Source organism: Saccopteryx bilineata, chromosome 4 (genome assembly GCF_036850765.1).
Source record: "Saccopteryx bilineata isolate mSacBil1 chromosome 4, mSacBil1_pri_phased_curated, whole genome shotgun sequence".
Lineage (NCBI taxonomy): Eukaryota > Metazoa > Chordata > Mammalia > Chiroptera > Emballonuridae > Saccopteryx > Saccopteryx bilineata.
This window is the reverse complement of record NC_089493.1, coordinates 211,759,789-211,777,186: the sequence shown is the minus strand read 5'-3', so window position 1 is coordinate 211,777,186 and position 17,398 is coordinate 211,759,789.

Here is a 17,398-nt window from a genome sequence, read left to right as displayed (position 1 = left end):
CCCTGGACTTCTGCACGCCAGGCCGATGCTCTACCACTGAGCCAATCGGCCAGGGCCCAAACATCCTTTTGAAAATAACAAATCTGTATTTATAGAATGTACAGAAATTAAGCAAAACCTTAAACAAATTTAATCTAGCATATATATTTATATGTATTTTATTTTTACTGCAACACAGTAAACTATATTTAAGAACATCAAATAAATAGCTATAATATTTATTTTACTGGTGAATCATGCATTTCTTAACTTTATTATAAAATAGAGAGCTACTTACAGGTTTCTTGGAAGACCTTTGGATGTACAACATAGAGAAAGTAAGAAAAACTGACATACATGTTCTAAGTACTCAATTGAGAAATAGCAGAAAAAAGAATTCTTGTAAACCTGTACACATCAAGGTAAAAGCGTTTATCAGAAAAGAAAAGTGGCAGGGATTGGTTATTTGAGAAACCAAAGTAAGTGATTCTGAACATTTTTATATAATTATACATGACCCTAAATGAAAAATAAAAGGTGAAAATTTATGTAAGCAGTAATAATAAAAAATTTCTATATAGAGAAGCCAAAGAGAAGGAAACTATTCTATAGTTACAACCTCTCAACAATAATAATTTTAGCAGCAGTCATGAAATTAGAGTAGGATTTGAAACATTGTTCTCTTATGACTGAACTATCAGCGATTCATTTTATAATTAATAAACAAAACAACTACATACTTGTACGCATACATGTCTCTGTGTGTATGTGTTTTTCTCCAGCCCAAGATTGGCTGAAGTGACACCAAAGTCATAGATATGGTTTCAGATTCTAGTTCAAAAACTAAGAGTAGTTTTCAAGCCTGGTTGTTATTACAATTACATTTGGTCCTTTTATTCTTTTATTTTTACTTATTTACTTTTTTTTAGGTGAGAGGAAGGTAAATAGTGAGGCAGACTCCCACATGCACCCCAAACAGGATCCACCTGTCAACCCCTTCAGTACTGTTGCTCAGGTACTGGGCTATTTTTAACACCTGAGACTGATGCTCTTCAACAGAGCTATCCTCAGTGCCCCATACATGCTCAAATCAATAGAGCCACTGGCTGCTGTAGAAAAAGAGGGAGAGAAAGGGATATGGGGGGAGTAGATGGTCACTTTCCATGTATACCCTGACCTGGAATAGAACTCAGGACATCCACATGATGGGCCAGCACTCTATCCACTGAGCAACTAGCCAGGGACACACCTGTGGTCTTTTTATTTATTTATTGTTTATTTATTTATTTATTAAGTTTTTTCTGTATTTTTCTGAAGCCGGAAACGGGGAGAGACAGACAGACTCCCGCATGCGCCCAACCGGGATCCACCCGGCACGCCCACCAGGGGGTGACGCTCTGCCCACCAGGGGGCGATGCTCTGCCCCTGTGGGGCGTCGCTCTGTTGCGACCAGAGCCACTCTAGCGCCTGGCGCAGAGGCCAAGGAGCCATCCCCAGCACCTGGGCCATCTTTGCTCCAGTGGAGCCTCGGCTGCAGAAGTGGAAGAGAGAGACAGAGAGGAAGGAGAGGGGGAGGGGTGGAGAAGCAGATGGGCGCTTCTCCTGTGTGCTCTGGCCGGGAATCGAACCCGGGATTTCTGCACGCCAGGCCGATGCTCTACCACTGAGCCAACCGACCAGGGCCCTGTGGTCTTTTTAAAATTACAAAAATTAAACCTGAAGGGAAGGGGAAAGGGAGCTGTTGGGGGGGGAGGGTTATGCTGAAGGAAATATGGGGGAGGGGGGATGCAATCAGGGCAACACAAGAATCTATATAAACAAAATAAATTAAATAAAAATAAATAAATTTACAAAAATACCTAGACTCTACTTCAATTTTTTTGAAGTGAAATCTCAGGGCTAGATTTTGAACATTACCACTTTTCAATAATCTATTGGAAATTTTGTTATTTAGCAAGTACTGAGAATCTCTTGTTTAAAGACTAGAAGTACAGAATAATACAATTCATTAAAACTATAATTTGTTATTCATGTCTGTTAAAAGTTAAATTGAGCATAGGGGCTAAGGCAGATTCTTGATTTGGGAACATCTAATAGATGAGTGTTAAAAGGCTAAAGTAGAAGCAGACAAAAAAGTACACATTTATTTGGAACAGAAGGATTGTATGAGAATTTCTTTTACATGAAAGGATATAGTAAAGTTATTTGATAAACACTCTGAGATTTTCTCTCAAAGTTCACTATAAATACAAAAGTTAAAAGTTCTGATTAGTACGTAGAAGTTAGAAACAATGATTTGTTAAAAATATTTTTTAATTTGATTATTCATTTACATTTTTGCCCCAGATGCAAATTAGATAATTTGGTAATTCAAACTAGAATTATATAATCAAAAGAAGTAAATATATTTCTGGATTTAAGAAAATGAGATATTTTGCTATAATATCTATTTTCTGATCCTAATTAAAGTGGCAGATAGATATACATATAATGTCTCCAAAGAGTTATTTATTTTTCTCAAAAATATTGAATATTCAGATTATTAGTTCCAATAATTTTTTAAATTGTATAATATTATGTTGATATATTGACTTTCAACTAAAAAGCTTTTGATTGAAATCTGTTATAACATTAATGAGCCTAGAAAATTTTTCTTCTGTTAGCATCAATTTTAAAGATATATAATTCTTTTCCTACCTATTGTCTCTTTAGCACAAAGGCTCAGTACATATTTGAAATTTTTAATTAGAGGTGGCTGAATATTTTTATATCATACATTTGAATTCATTCTATATATCAGTAAATACAAATAATACTTTCAGTTTGATAAAAGCAGGCACAAGTATAGAAATTAAGTTTATTTATAAGCTTAAATTTTTCATGACATATCATTTTATGTACAGTTAAAAATGCATTCAAATATATAGAACTGGTCATTTAATGTTTATAATATAATTGATTATATAATGGCACCAACTAAGTATGTGTCAAATAGATATATTATTGTACAGGACTCTTTGGACATCTTTCAATAGAGCTGGTTTTTCTAAATGAAAAATTTTTAAAAATGTATAATTACAAAAAGTAAATATGTAAGTCAAGTTACATCGTTCCATATTCCTATTAATGCCAATGACTACTCAACAGAATAGTTAGAAGTATTGACTTTCTAGATGAGCAATAATACATGTACCCATTAAGCAACAAAGTGTGTGTTGGGGAGCAGGGTGGGATGTGGTGTGCATTTGTATTGCAAAAGTATAAAATTAGAAAAAAGCCAGAAAGCACCCTGATTGCCTTAATTTAAATTCATAAATCTTGAAAACAAATTTTATATACATACACACATACATGTGTACACATGCATGCCTTTCATATATTTAAATAAGCAATTTCTAATAATGTAGCAAACACATTTTGGTAGACAAGAAAAAGGGTAGACTTTAGAGTCAAACAAATATTGATTTTAGTTTCAGTAAAATTGGAGTGGAATTGTATATTTATATTACTATAGGCAAGAAAGACTTGTTTGAAAATTTTTGTTTTCTAATAAACATAAAAATAAAAAAGGACCATGAAAACAATTTTTATTTCACCAGTATTTCTATTATCTATTTTCTGTATTTATCATATAGCCTTTCTAATATAACTTTGAGAAGTAAAATTAATATTTTATTTATAGTCTATGATGATAGATACTTTCTCTCATAGCTATAGGTAGAAGGAAAAACATATACCTAAGAAAGAATTTGCATGTGTATGTGCCTGAAAGTAATTATTAGGATAGAATTCCTACTGATTAATAAATCCCTGAAAATGTTTATATTTAAAGGGTTTATGTAGAATTAACATTCACTGCTGTGAATGTTAACATTTTTATCTGTGTAATTTTTTTCACCATACAATATGATGATCTCTTCTCAGATTTATGCTCAAATATTTTGAGTGTCAAGAGATACCAATTATTTTCTTCAGACATGTTTGTTTCCAGGTAACAAATTTATGTGAAATTGAATTCTATATGAATTCAAAGTATGGGATAATTCAAAGCCAGAAGTGGGATGATTTAAATATTTTGTAACACTTATTCATGCAGATGACAAACTGTTGTTTTTTTACAACAGTAAAATGTGGACCTGATTTGACTCAAAAGTATTACTTTGCTGCATATTTGTATATTCTGTCATCAGAGAAGAAGAACACTTAAATGTTTTTTTTAAAATATTTGTTTTGATGTCTTCCTTTAGTAATATAATTAAAACAATGGATTGCTTATGTTTGGAAAGAAAAATAGGGCACCCAGATTTTGTATTAGAAACATGAAACATGAGTAAGTTTGACTCATTTAGTAAAGATTTTCTTTTTCTATTTCAGTATCAAATTTGAATGCAAAGAAATTGTTTTGTTATAAGGTACCCAATCCACAATTCCATGGGTTTTTGTAGAGGTACGTAGTCCAAAATGAGTTTTGAAAAGTTTTATTAAAGGAGGAAATTTATTAAATATGCCGGCCGCATATAGATTACACAGGACAGTCCCAAAGTCCCAAATTGTGTGTGTGAGCCCCAAAACTAGTTCAGGGGCTGTTTATATATTCTTAATTATACATGGGCAGGGAAAAAGCCTGACATCATGGCATAAGTTTATACCTTTTGTTTTCTACAGGTTTGGGAAAAGGATGAAGGGAGGGGGGATGGGACACAATTCATTAGCAAGTTTATAACATATGTCTTAGAATTCATAAAAAGATTCTTCTGCACATTAAAAGTTACAAGGCAACTCAATGGTAAAAATGTCACTTTATATACTAAAAGACATTCTTATAATTTATAGTGTTCATTTGCTATTCTTTTATCCAGAGATACATACATTAACTACATGCTTTCAGAAGGGCTGAGGTAGTTTCCATGGGGACAAATGCCTGTAAATTGCCCTTTAGATTTAATTTAATCTTTCTCTCCCTACACCTGGCTATTCACCCATTTCCCCATATGTATGGGGGAAGGTCAGAGAATCCAAGACTCCCTCCTCTTCTGCATTTACAACACAATGCCATCGGCCATCTTGGTTTTATGTTAATAACACAAGTACAAAAATCATTTACAAAATCTCCCTGTATGCCTAGCCCAAATTAATAAAATGTTCTTTAAGCTTCCTAAAATATTAATATTAATTCTGTAGCCTTTGGTACCTTACAACAGTTTTAAACTATTGCTTTATTTGATTACTTGAATAGTAAAAGACCTAGAGAATTGAGTTTTTAAGGAAAGAATTGGTGAATATATTTTATTTAGATATATTTTACTTTTGGTCATTCTTTCACCAAGCAATTCAAGTATTTGTATTATATACACAATACTGGTCTGTATTTTTTGGAGGTATAACCAAGGACAAAATAAGCCTGGAATTCATTGTTGTCCCTAGTTAAACCTCAGTTAATATTGTCCTAAACTGCTTGTGTAGTTCTGGCAAACAACCACACGTTTGAAACTAAGAATACATAAAGCATTAACCCTTATCAAAAGAGAGACATATAGGTGATTCAAAAGAAGATTTTCTTCAAACTCTGATTTTTGTTTATTTTTTAAACTTATTTATTTAAGACAGGAAAAAGGGGAGAGAGAGAAAGAGAGAGAGGGAAACATCGATCTGTTTCTGTGTGTGTCCTGACCAGAGATTGAACTGGCAACCTCTGCACTTCAGAATAATGCTCTAACCAACTGCGCTATCCAGCCAAAACAAACTCTGTTTTTAAAAAGTGGTTTTCTGCATCATTTCAAGCTAGGCTGATGAACTCAAGAGTATGCAAAACAACATATTTTAAGATCTGTTTACCTCAGTGTTAAGAGCCAGGTATAAGACTTCAAGAAATAAAATTATGAACACTCAGTCCCTAGGGTCAGAGATTTTATAAATGCTATTTATTCTCTGTTTGTTTGCTTAGAAGATATTTGACTACTTACTTTATTAAAATAAGCCACTTAGAAGTTTATCAGCTGGTATTAACAATAAAACTTTAGGCATCAGAAAAATGTTTATCAAGCAATTCATGAATAACCAATTGTCATGTACCCATGCAATGGAACACTTGAGGAGAATTTGGCAGAGGAGATAGTTTATGAAGAACTTTCTCAAAGATATTATTTTCTTTATTCCTCAGATTGACTAGGCCAAGACTTGGGGCTCTTAAAATGCTCAGGTCAGTAACTTAGACACCAAGAACGCTAGTTTGAGTCACCTGTTGTCATAAGCAGATTCAACCGAGGCTCCAAAAGAATATAGATTCTGTAATTTTTATATGGGTTCTGCTATAAAAAGGTTGGGGTGATTTCTATAGTGCTGCTCACCAATATTTTCTAGTTTTTCTTCTGAGTACTTGGGTGTAGGAGTACCAGATAAAAAGCAGGACATTTAGTAAAATAAAAATTTAGATGAAGAACTGATAATATTTTAGTGTATTTTCCAAAATATTGCATAGTACACATATATTAAAAACTACTAATGTTTATTGAAAATTCAAATTTAACTTGGAATCCTATATTTTTCAGCTTACCTGAGGTATAATTGATAAATAGAGTTATAAAATATTTAAATACATAATGTGATGATTTTATATATGATTGTGAGAAGATTCCCCTGTAAGGTTAACACATCTATCACCTCACATAGTTACCTACACTTCATTTTTGAGAACGTTTTTATTTGAAAAATATGGCACCTGTATTTGACAATAATTTCACTTCTGTCTTAGTTAGGTGTCATTATTTGATTCAATTTAATCATTTAACTATGTTTTACTTTACTGGGAGATTTATTTCAGAAAGTCAATGTTTTTTTCCTCAGACAAACCGTTGATTGCCTGAGATAGATTTCTTACAGTAGTCTTCCCCTGATCTTATAATCATGAAATCTTAAGATATTGTGTGGTATGGTACCAAAGAATTATAAAAATTAATATTAGTAATTTAGAAGAAAAAGTCAGGTTTCTTGCCTCCCCTTTCTGTGGAGAATGGAGGGAGAAGAATATGAGAGCTTCCTGGCTTACAAAGACATACTGTGTACTGAGATAAGAAACCCCCTTTTACTAAGATGCCTAAAAGGCATTTTATGATTTAGGCTAAGCATTCAGAGAGATTTTGTAAATATGATTTTTATACTTGTGTGTGATTTACACCAGCTCAAGATGGCCAATCACATTCCTGCATAGGAAGGGCTATTATATTGTAAATATAGAGGTTTTTGTACTAGGTTTTGAGTGGAAGGAGAAAGGAGACTTGGACCCCTCTTTTCCCCACACCTGTGAGGAAGAAGGTAAACAGTCAGTCAGGAATGCAGGAGAAGGAAGAGAGATTTAAGTAGCCCTTCCTCTCTCCTTTCTTTCTCCTTAATGGGCAATTTACAAACACTTATCCTCTGACATCATGTAGGCTCCTTCTCATCCTGAAATCATGTGATTGATGTATGTACCTCTAGACAAGGGAGTCACAAGACCACTCCCCCTTTTTTTCCCTTAACCTGTATATGATCAAGTGTATATAACTAGCCTCAGAGCTATATTCAATGCTGCACGATTTGGGTCAGCTATACCCTGTGTAAGTCAATGCAGCCGGTTTATTAATAAATCTCCACTTAAAAATTCTTCTGTATCCTGCCTTGGTGTTTCTACATAACTCATGGAGTTAAGGTACGATACTTTAAACAATTGTAAAGAGTGGATGCTAACCCATCATTCATACAACAGCTGTCTAAGAAAGCTTTCAAGTCTTGCTGCATATTTCAAGTGAGTGAGAAGTAAGCTGTTATTTGTGTTGGAGACTGCAAGCTGACATGGTCCTTGAAATTTATATTTGTGGGGGACAAAGAGGTGTGAGGGATTGGCAGTAAGTTTACAGCGTCTTTGCTGCCCATCCCCCCACCTCACTTGCCTGATTAAGTTACTAAAGGCTAAACTCTTCCCCACACTTCTTTGTTAGCTGTGAAGCTGGATTATTTCTACTCATTCTATCCCCCATGTCCCTTGGAGAGACTGGAAGCGGTTTTCTTTTTACCCTGTTTCATGAAGTTAAGATGTTATGTTTGGTGAAGGGTTTTCTGCACTGGAGAGAATTCTTGGGTTGCCTCAGAGAAGTGACTTTGTATCTGAGCTCTCTTTGATTTGCAAATGACTTTGCTTTACACTACAAAAATAAAGCTTTTGAGAGTGCAAGTGCTTTTGGTAAGCTATCAGCCACCATAAGACCTCTGGATCCCACCCTTTTTCTTTCTGTGTTTATTTTCTAATCTTCCATCGTTTCCACCCATGACCTACAAAATTATTTGTCGCACTGTTTTTTGACATGTTTGCCAACATTAAAGTCTAGGAAGTCCTAATTATAGAATAACCTAAATTATCTTGACGACTAAAGGTTGAAAGCATTGGGATACTAGGCAAATGTAGATGAATCACCATAATGACTAAAATTTTACTTAATATTAGAGATCCCGAATTTAAATGAGAGATTTCCCTGGCTAGATAGCTCAATTGGTTAGAGTGTCGTCCCGAAGCATAAGGTTGCAACTTTTATCCCTGGTCAGGCACTCCTGACTCTCTCCTGCTCTCTCCCTTTCTTTCTCTAAAATCAATAAAATAAACATTGAAAAAGATAAAATGAGAGATTGCTGTAATAGTGTGGGTGTATGTGCATGCATATATATATATATATATATATATATATATATATATATATGCAGGTGCACACACATACATGCTATACGTTTTGAGCATGTTTACCTATGGAGAGTAAACTTAGCTTGAATTGGAATTTCTCCAATTGAATATTATAGAAAAAACAGGTAGGCAAAGTTGTTGAGGATACTTGCAAAGTCATGACTGCAATAAGAGAACAGAGTCAAACTGGGTGAGGAAGAAAGTGGCAGTATGGACAGTATAATTAATATAGAAATCAACAAAGTATTGTCCTTGGTGAAGTCAAATGTAAAAGAAATTTATGATATAATGTTTAATTTACTTCAGTTTTTGATATACTGAAGAAAATATGGGTCCTTAAAAATACCTCACTTATAAAGTATCTAAATTAGTTGGATAGAAACTGGAAGTTGAGGTAAAGATAACCTGGTTATTTCATGATAAAGTAGTAATTGGAAATGGATCTTAAAAATAAAGGTAGAATATGGATAGTTTCAGAAAAGAGTAAAAAGCATTGCTGATCTAATCTCAAATGAGCCAGTACTATTTAGCAAACCTGTTCTATTTTTCTTTTGTAATCAGTAACTGGTTCAAAGCCCTACACTTCTTAACGCCCCATCCCATTCAGTCTCACAAATAACTGGAGACTGTCAGGTGAGAATTTTCTTAAAAATTATTTTCCTTGCCTAAATTTATCTATATTAACAAGGATAATTTCTTCTTGTTAAACACTTACTTATTAAGGTATATTTCGATAATATGGATTTTCTAGAAAGGTAAAATTTATCAGAAAGTGCTCCAGTAGAAAAAAATTAAGGAGATCAAATAATCAAACAGCTACCTTTACAAAACAAAACAAACAACAACAGTCCTAGCTATTGCAAAGGCAAATCTTATAAATTTACAAAGATAACCATGACATTATACATATTGCTCCTTGAGGTGGTAGCATTTTTTTTCTATTTGCAAAAACTATTTATTAATCTCTGGATTATTTTCCTGTTTTGTCATAGTTGTGTCGGGACTATTTTTTTCAGTTACTTCATAGAAATAGATAGCTGCAGTAATTAACAAAACAAAAGTGCATAGACATTATGTCATTTAATAGCATAGAATGCATAGACCATTAGTACACAATATATATGTAAGTAGGTTACATATATATTGATTATACAAAAAAGCCACTGCTATACAGCATTAGCATGAGAAATTAGTACACATAATTGTAGGTTTTACTCCAGTCTATAAACTTTTGTTATTTTTAAAAGAGCATACATATGTTTTGGGTAAAATTTTATGAAGTATCTGAGTACTTTTGTTCCTACATAAAGGAACTTAAAACATGAAACAACATTAAGTTGCAAAACATCTTTATTTAATTTGCATGAGTAGATTAGAAAATAAGTTTAAAAAATTAATACTTACTTGACTAAATTTAAGTATGACAATTAACATGAAATAAAAACTGATATAATTTTTTTAAAAAAAGTTTTTTACTCCAGAATGTAATTCATAAAAAGAATAATGATAGTAACAGACTAGTAATATTTTTCCCAAATGTGCCTATGTCATAAACCATTGCCTTCCAATGACTAATTTAAAGAACATCTATAAAGAGAAAATGTATTAAGAAATATCTCAGGGTGATTACCTCTGGTGCTGCTTCCATAAGTCTTTAGGAGGCTAGACTTTATATGTGGAAAGAACACAATAATATGCAAAAAAATAAATAATTAGAAACTCAATAGGTATCAGGAAAAGTGGAGGTAAGAAGAGAAACATAGCTTGGAGGTTGAGAAACTTGATAGATAAGTACAAAGATAGGTATAAAGAGGTAACTTAAGTTCTCAAGTTTTGGACACCTTTCTTAGTATGTTGATTACCTCTTCTTCACCTTGTTGGGGAGGGAGGGATTTCCACCTTAGGCTTATGGAGATGTCTGAACACAATATCTGACACTGGAGAGATGAGATGGACAGTAGTTTGTTAGTCACACATACTCATAGTCTGGGTATAGGGCACAGTGACACTTGGAAGTTTTACTTGGGAACAGAGTAAAGAAACAGAGACTGTGAAAAGCAGGCTTTAATATCTCAACAATGAGGTGGGCCCTGGGTTCTACAAAAAGATATGATTGCCTTGTTTCAATAATTCATTAGCTGACAGTAATCAAAGTCCATTAATTAGATATCAGTATACACTCTACCTTATCCTCATAATATGAAGAGTTTGGTTATTGGATACTTTATCTGTGATCTTACATTATACCTGTAATGACTCTGTGTGTGTGGGTATGTGTAGGTAGATAGATGCTTTTTATTTTAGAACAATTTTAGGTTTACAGAAAAAATGCAAAAGTAGGATATAGTATTCCCATTAGGCCCTGCACCCATTTTTTATTATTAATATCTTACATTGGCATGGTACAATTGTCACAATTAATGAACCAATATTGATACATTCTTATGGACTGAAGTCTGTAGTTTGTTTATATTTTTTAATATTTACCCAACCTTTTTTTTATGATCCAGGACCTCATACAAAATAGCATGTTACATTTAACCATTATGTCTCCTTAGGCTACTCTTGGCTGTGAAATTTTTGTCAGATTTTTCTTATCTTTATTAACCTTGACAGTTTTAAACAGTATTGGTCAGATACTTTGTAGAACATCCTTCAATTGGTATTGGATGTTTTTGTAATGACTGGATTGGTTATGGGTTTCTTTTGGTGGAGAAAGACCATTGAGTAAAGAGCCATGTTTACATCTTATAGGGGCACAAATGCAGACATTACATAAAGATTGATGTTTACATTGATTACTTGATGTAGAGGTCATATTTGACTGGTTTTTCCACTACAAAGTTGCACTTTTCCCTCCTTTTACATGTTGTACTCTGGAAAGAAGTAACTATGAGCAGCCCACACTTGAGGAATGGGATTCATGGTCTAGCTGCTTGAGATTGAAATATCTACATAAATTGTTTGGGATTCTTTTTTTATATGAGACTAGTCTCTTTTGCATTTATTTTTTTAGTCACTTATTTTTATTAGTATTGGCTTATTGATATTCTATACTGTAGGTTGTAATGTCATACTACTCTATTTTGTTGTTCAAATTGTTCCAGCTTTGGCTTTGGGAGCTTTTTATTTTGGTTCCTTGTCCTTTGACATATTCCATCATTTTGTGAGAGTGGCATCTATGTATTCTACCATTTTTTACTTTTTAGCTGAGAATATGCTTCCAGAGTATCTTGTATATTTTCTGCCTCACTCTTAGAATCTGCCTTTTCTCAAATATATTTAGCTCCTTTTATTGAAGGAAAACTACATATGTGCATAAACATATTTCTGTCTGTATATAAATGAAAATAAACAGGAGTGCATACCAATGTTTCTTTTCTTTCTTTTTCTTTTTTTGTAAGTGTATGGCAGGGAAGCAGAGAGACAGACTTCTGCATGCACCCAGACCGAGATCCACCAGGGAAGCCCCGTAAAAACAATGCTCTGCCTGAGGCTGCTGCTCCAATGCTTGGCAACAAGCTATTTTAGTTCCTAAGGGTAGGCCATGGAGCCATCCTTAGTGGCTGGCGCCAACTTGCTCAAACAGAGCCATGGCTGTGGTAGGAGAACAGAGAGCAAAGGGAGAAGGAGTGGAGAAGCAGATAATTGCTTCTCCTGTGGGCTTTGACCAGGAATCAAACCTGAGAATTCCTCATGCCAGGACTACACTCTACTAATCTGCCAGGGTCAATGTTTCCAACTGGAATGACTCATGTGGTAATCCATTATGGTTGCAGACATCAGTAAGAATTTATTCTCAGGAGTTCTGCAAAAAATATGGTAACAATTTTTTTTTTTTTTTAGGTATGCTATATCTATAGAAAAAAATAACCTTTCTTTTCTCTAATAATAAAATTTATGTAAATACAAAATTTATTTGTTCTTATAGTCTAAAACTATTTTCATTTTTGTTTATGTGTAACTTTGTATTAAATCATGTAATCAGTAATTTTAAAAAATAAGAATCTTAGAAATTATGTAATCCAGCTATCCCACTTTATATGGCAAAATTAAAATATGGTAAAGACTTTTTCACATATTTGCATGTGAAAAGTTGGTAGCTAGTTTAGATTCAATGCAAATTTCTAACCTATAACTTACAAAAGCTAAAACTTGATCCTGTGAACTTACAAATTTTAATGGACACTGTAGATATTAATAAAATCCAAACAAATTAAAAGACTTTATGTAAATTGTTTTTTTTCCAGATTTTATTTATTGACTTTATTTGTTTTTTTTTTTGTTTTTTGTATTTTTCTGAAGCTAGAAACGGGGAGAGACAAGTCAGACAGACTCCCGCATGCGCCCAACCGGGATCCATCCCGCATGCTCACCAGGGGGTGACGCTCTGCCCACCAGGGGCCGTTGCTCTGTTGCGACCAGAGCCACTCTAGCGCCTGGGGCAGAGGCCAAGGAGCCATCCCCAGCGCCCGGGCCATTTTTGCTCCAATGGAGCCTCATTGCGGGAGGGGAAGAGAGAGACAGAGAGGAAGGAGAGGGGGAGGGGTGGAGAAGCAGATAGGCGCTTCTCCTGTGTGCCCTGGCCGGGAATCAAACCTGGGACTTCTGCACGCCAGGCTGACGCTCTACCACTGAGCCAACCGGCCAGGGCTATTTATTGAGTTTAAAGAAGAGGAATGGGAGAGAGAGAAAGGAGAGAAGAGCAAGAAGTATGAACTTGTAGTAGTAGCTTCTCATATGTGCCTTAGCTCAGCAAGTCTGGGGTTTTAAACCAGCAACCTCAGCATTCCAAGTCAATGCTTTATCCACTGTACCACAAGTCAGGCTAACCTATGTTTAATTAAATATCAACATGACTAAGTAAGGATGACAAACTGAAACTAGATAAAAGAAGACAAATTTGAAATGAGAATAACATACTGAGAAAAGTTGACTCATCAAAACTCCCTTATTTTTCTGTCTAAATAGCTCTGATTTGAGAATTACTTTACATTCAAAAAACATTCTGAAAATCAGGAAATGTGTTCTCATTTCTTAATTTCATCTGTTTATTCCACTGTAAAATGAAATCATCTCTTAGTAACTAATTTCATAGACTCAATATTTACAAAATTACTCTTGGTAAATTGAAAATTAACCTATTTTTTGAGAATTTTTTTGAGATTGTAGAAATTCACAGATGACTCAGACAAAAATGAAGCAAGAATATGATACTAAATATTAAATTTCCTAGCCTCCAATGAAACCTGGTTCTTACCTGAAACAATACTTAATTTATTTTTATATTGATAATAAAGTTTTATAATCCTAATTGGCTTAGTGGTTTCTAAGTAGGTGACTTAACTGAATTTTTTATTATGAATGCTTTTTGACAATTAACTATTTAAGGCATGTTTGTTATTGTCTGTATAGTTTTATCTTGATGTTCTACCAATCTACAATTAATGAGAATCAACTAACTCACAGTTTGCATTCTTAGGCCACCGTGATAGTACTAGCACCTCTATCAATCCAGATTGCTTAATAGGTCCTTCTGTTTCTAAACATATATGTTTGCTTTTATCACATTAAAAAAAATCTAGTACACATGTGTGTCTTTTCATTAGCCAAAATAACATAAATTCCAAACTAAATACAGTTAAACTAACAGAACTGGTCTAAGTCAGCTAACTTTCACTTTGATTAAAGGCCTTTTAATGTCTAAATCATGGATTTGTGAATGCAGAAAACAATTTTGATTGGTAGAAATGAGAAGCATCTAGAAAATCTGTACTAATTATGTTATTTAAGACTCATTTGGAAAACTTATAAATAACAATGAGAAATACTCATTCTTTACTGGTCAACCCATAAAGAAACAAACACAGTGAATCTTGTTTCAGAATGCCAACAAGGATGTCTGGTGAAATTTTTTTCAAAGTTTTGACAAAACATATAAATATACAGAGAATTGGTGATGGTTTCTATTTTCTAGCATGTCGTCAGAGCACAATTATGAAGAATATGTAAAAACAGTTCTCAAATTTTGTTCAATATCTGTTCTTCTCCCAGGAACAAAACTTCCATAACATTAAAAAATAAAGAAACAAAAAACAAACACCTCAATTAGAGGATTAATTTTACATTGGGGGTATTCTACAACTTCTTTGATTGATTCTGCACATGTTTTTAACGGCTGACCAGAACACATGAGTACCTTTTATCATTGCAATCAAAGTGTCAGATTGCATTGTGACAAAGACCTACTTTCAAGATCCCATCGGTGTTTTAGTAACAAAACCTTTTTTATTATGGTTCAAACAGATCTGCTTTATATTAAATTTTACTCAATCATTTCAGTGACAGAATAAAAATGAAAAGGTACTACATTATGATAGTAGTATTAACTTTTGACATTTAGTGGCAATTAGAAACACCATGCATTTTGGCAAAAGTTTATGAAAACATACCGAATTGGCATTAGATTGCATCTTTTTAACTACTAAAAAATAATGTTTCCTTTTAAAATCCAAATATTTCAGGTTTTTCTGTAATTAGATAATATTGAGAATTGATTATTCCTTTGTCTTCTATGCTTACTTATTGGTAATTTGAATAATGTTAGATTTATGAGGATTATGTATCTAAAATTCTATTGATAATGGGCTATTAAAATTTTTACTTCTTTGTTCTTAGTTGCACTAAAACATGGATATTATTAAAAAAAGAAAACAAATTGAGTAGCATTTCTCATTGTAGTCAGCATTGTCTATCAAAAGAAAAATACCCAAGTGTACCAAGGGGCTCCTTAATAATCATTGCCAGGACACATTATAGTTTTCACTTCTCTCAAGGTAGAGGACAGCAAAACCCAGCAGGATTTGTAAGACTCATTCAGATCTTAAGAATGCAGTCTTAAAATTCTTTTATCTCTTCCTTCCTCTCTTGAATTTTATTCAATCTTCTTTTAATACCTAAACATTTTTTTTTCAAGAAATAATTGAATATTGCATTTGTTGGTTCTCATTTAACAAATAGTTCTAAATATTTAACTATGCTGATTTTATTTTTTAATATTTATTTATTTGTCTAAAACTTGCTTAAAATGAGCAATTCCTTGGTGACTGCCTGAAGACCCTAATCATTTTTATTGGGTTTACTTTAGTAGATATGCTAAAGTGGAATCCTTTAAAATATCTTTGCTTCACTGTAGGTGGAGTGCAGAGCACATTTCTAACAGCTGTGGCTGATGCAATGCTGTGAGAACACTCTAGCACCAGAAACCCTCCTAGGCACACCCAGGAGGGAGCTCGCCCACCATAAGGAAGTGACTCAGCGCCAACCAGGCAGCTCCCTGATCTTTTCAGCCATTGGCTATAAAGGAAACGCTGTAACACCCTATTGGCTGAGTCCATGTATATAAGCTAGCTTACTTCCTGAATAAAGTGGGTCTGCATTACTGAACCTGGTCCCCAGAGTCGGGTCTCTGCGTCTTCGACGTCCTCACCCCCGGGTAGATTTGTCCACACTTCACATGCAAAAGCAGCAAATTAGGACTGTATTTAAATAGTAATTTTAGATTTATCACATGATAAAGAAAATTAAATACAGAAAGCTAAAAAGAAGAAACATATACACAGATTTTTAATTATTAAATTTAAAATTTTTTAAATCATTTTTACATATTTATGTCTAGTATTTTATATGCAACTGGGAAACAAATATGATTCTCTACAAACTAATGACTAATTATATTGCTTGGTTTTTATATTAATTAAACTCTCATAAATATTTAATGTTTTGGATCACATTTCTTTATTTGGCCTCTGTTGGATCACATTTCCTTGGATGTCTTACAAATCCTATAGACACTTTGTGTGTCTCCTGTGAATGTCCCACCTTCTCTATATGATGTTTCAAATGAGAAATCCCAGCACGTGTGTCTTACCATTTTCTCCTATAAAAAGCTCTACCATTGCATGGCTTCAGTCACAATCAATATGTACAAAATCTTTATTGCCTTGTTTCACCAATATTTCTTTCCTGATATAGTGACTTTAAAATGCCTTCTGTCCAACTCTGTTCTAAATTGGAGGTTTCCAAAAATGTTTTATTTTTGTTATTTACTATCCCTTACAATGTTTTTTAAACTAATATTCTTAACCCTATGCTTTTATTTACTAAAATTCTGTCTCTACTTCAGGTCTAAGCATTGAAGTTATTTCTTCAGAAAGGAATTTATTTCATTGTTTCAGCTTGTCCCATTATATCTTTTCACAATTTTATACCACCTGACAGTTTACACAGCTCCAAATTTAATTTTTCTTTTAAAACAATGTCGTGTAGAATGATGCAGATGCATTTTTACTGAGTAGGTACCATCATTTTGTATAACAGATAAAAAAAAATGACCCTGGCTACTCAGTGGTAGAGCATCAGCCCAGTGTGTGAGAGTCCCAGTTTGATTCCTGGTCAGGGCACACAGGAGAAGCACCCATCTGCTTCTCTACACACCCTCCCTTGCTTCTCTCTCTCTCTCTTCTCCTCCCCTTCTGCATCCATGGCTCAGTAGAGCGAGTTGGCCTGAATACTTAGGATGACACCATGGCTTCTGTCTCAGGTGCTTAAAAAAATGGCTCCAGTTACAACTAAGAAAGGGCCCCAGATGGGCAGAGCATCGCCTCTCAATGGACTTGCCAAATGGATTCTGGTCAGGTTGCATGTGGGAGT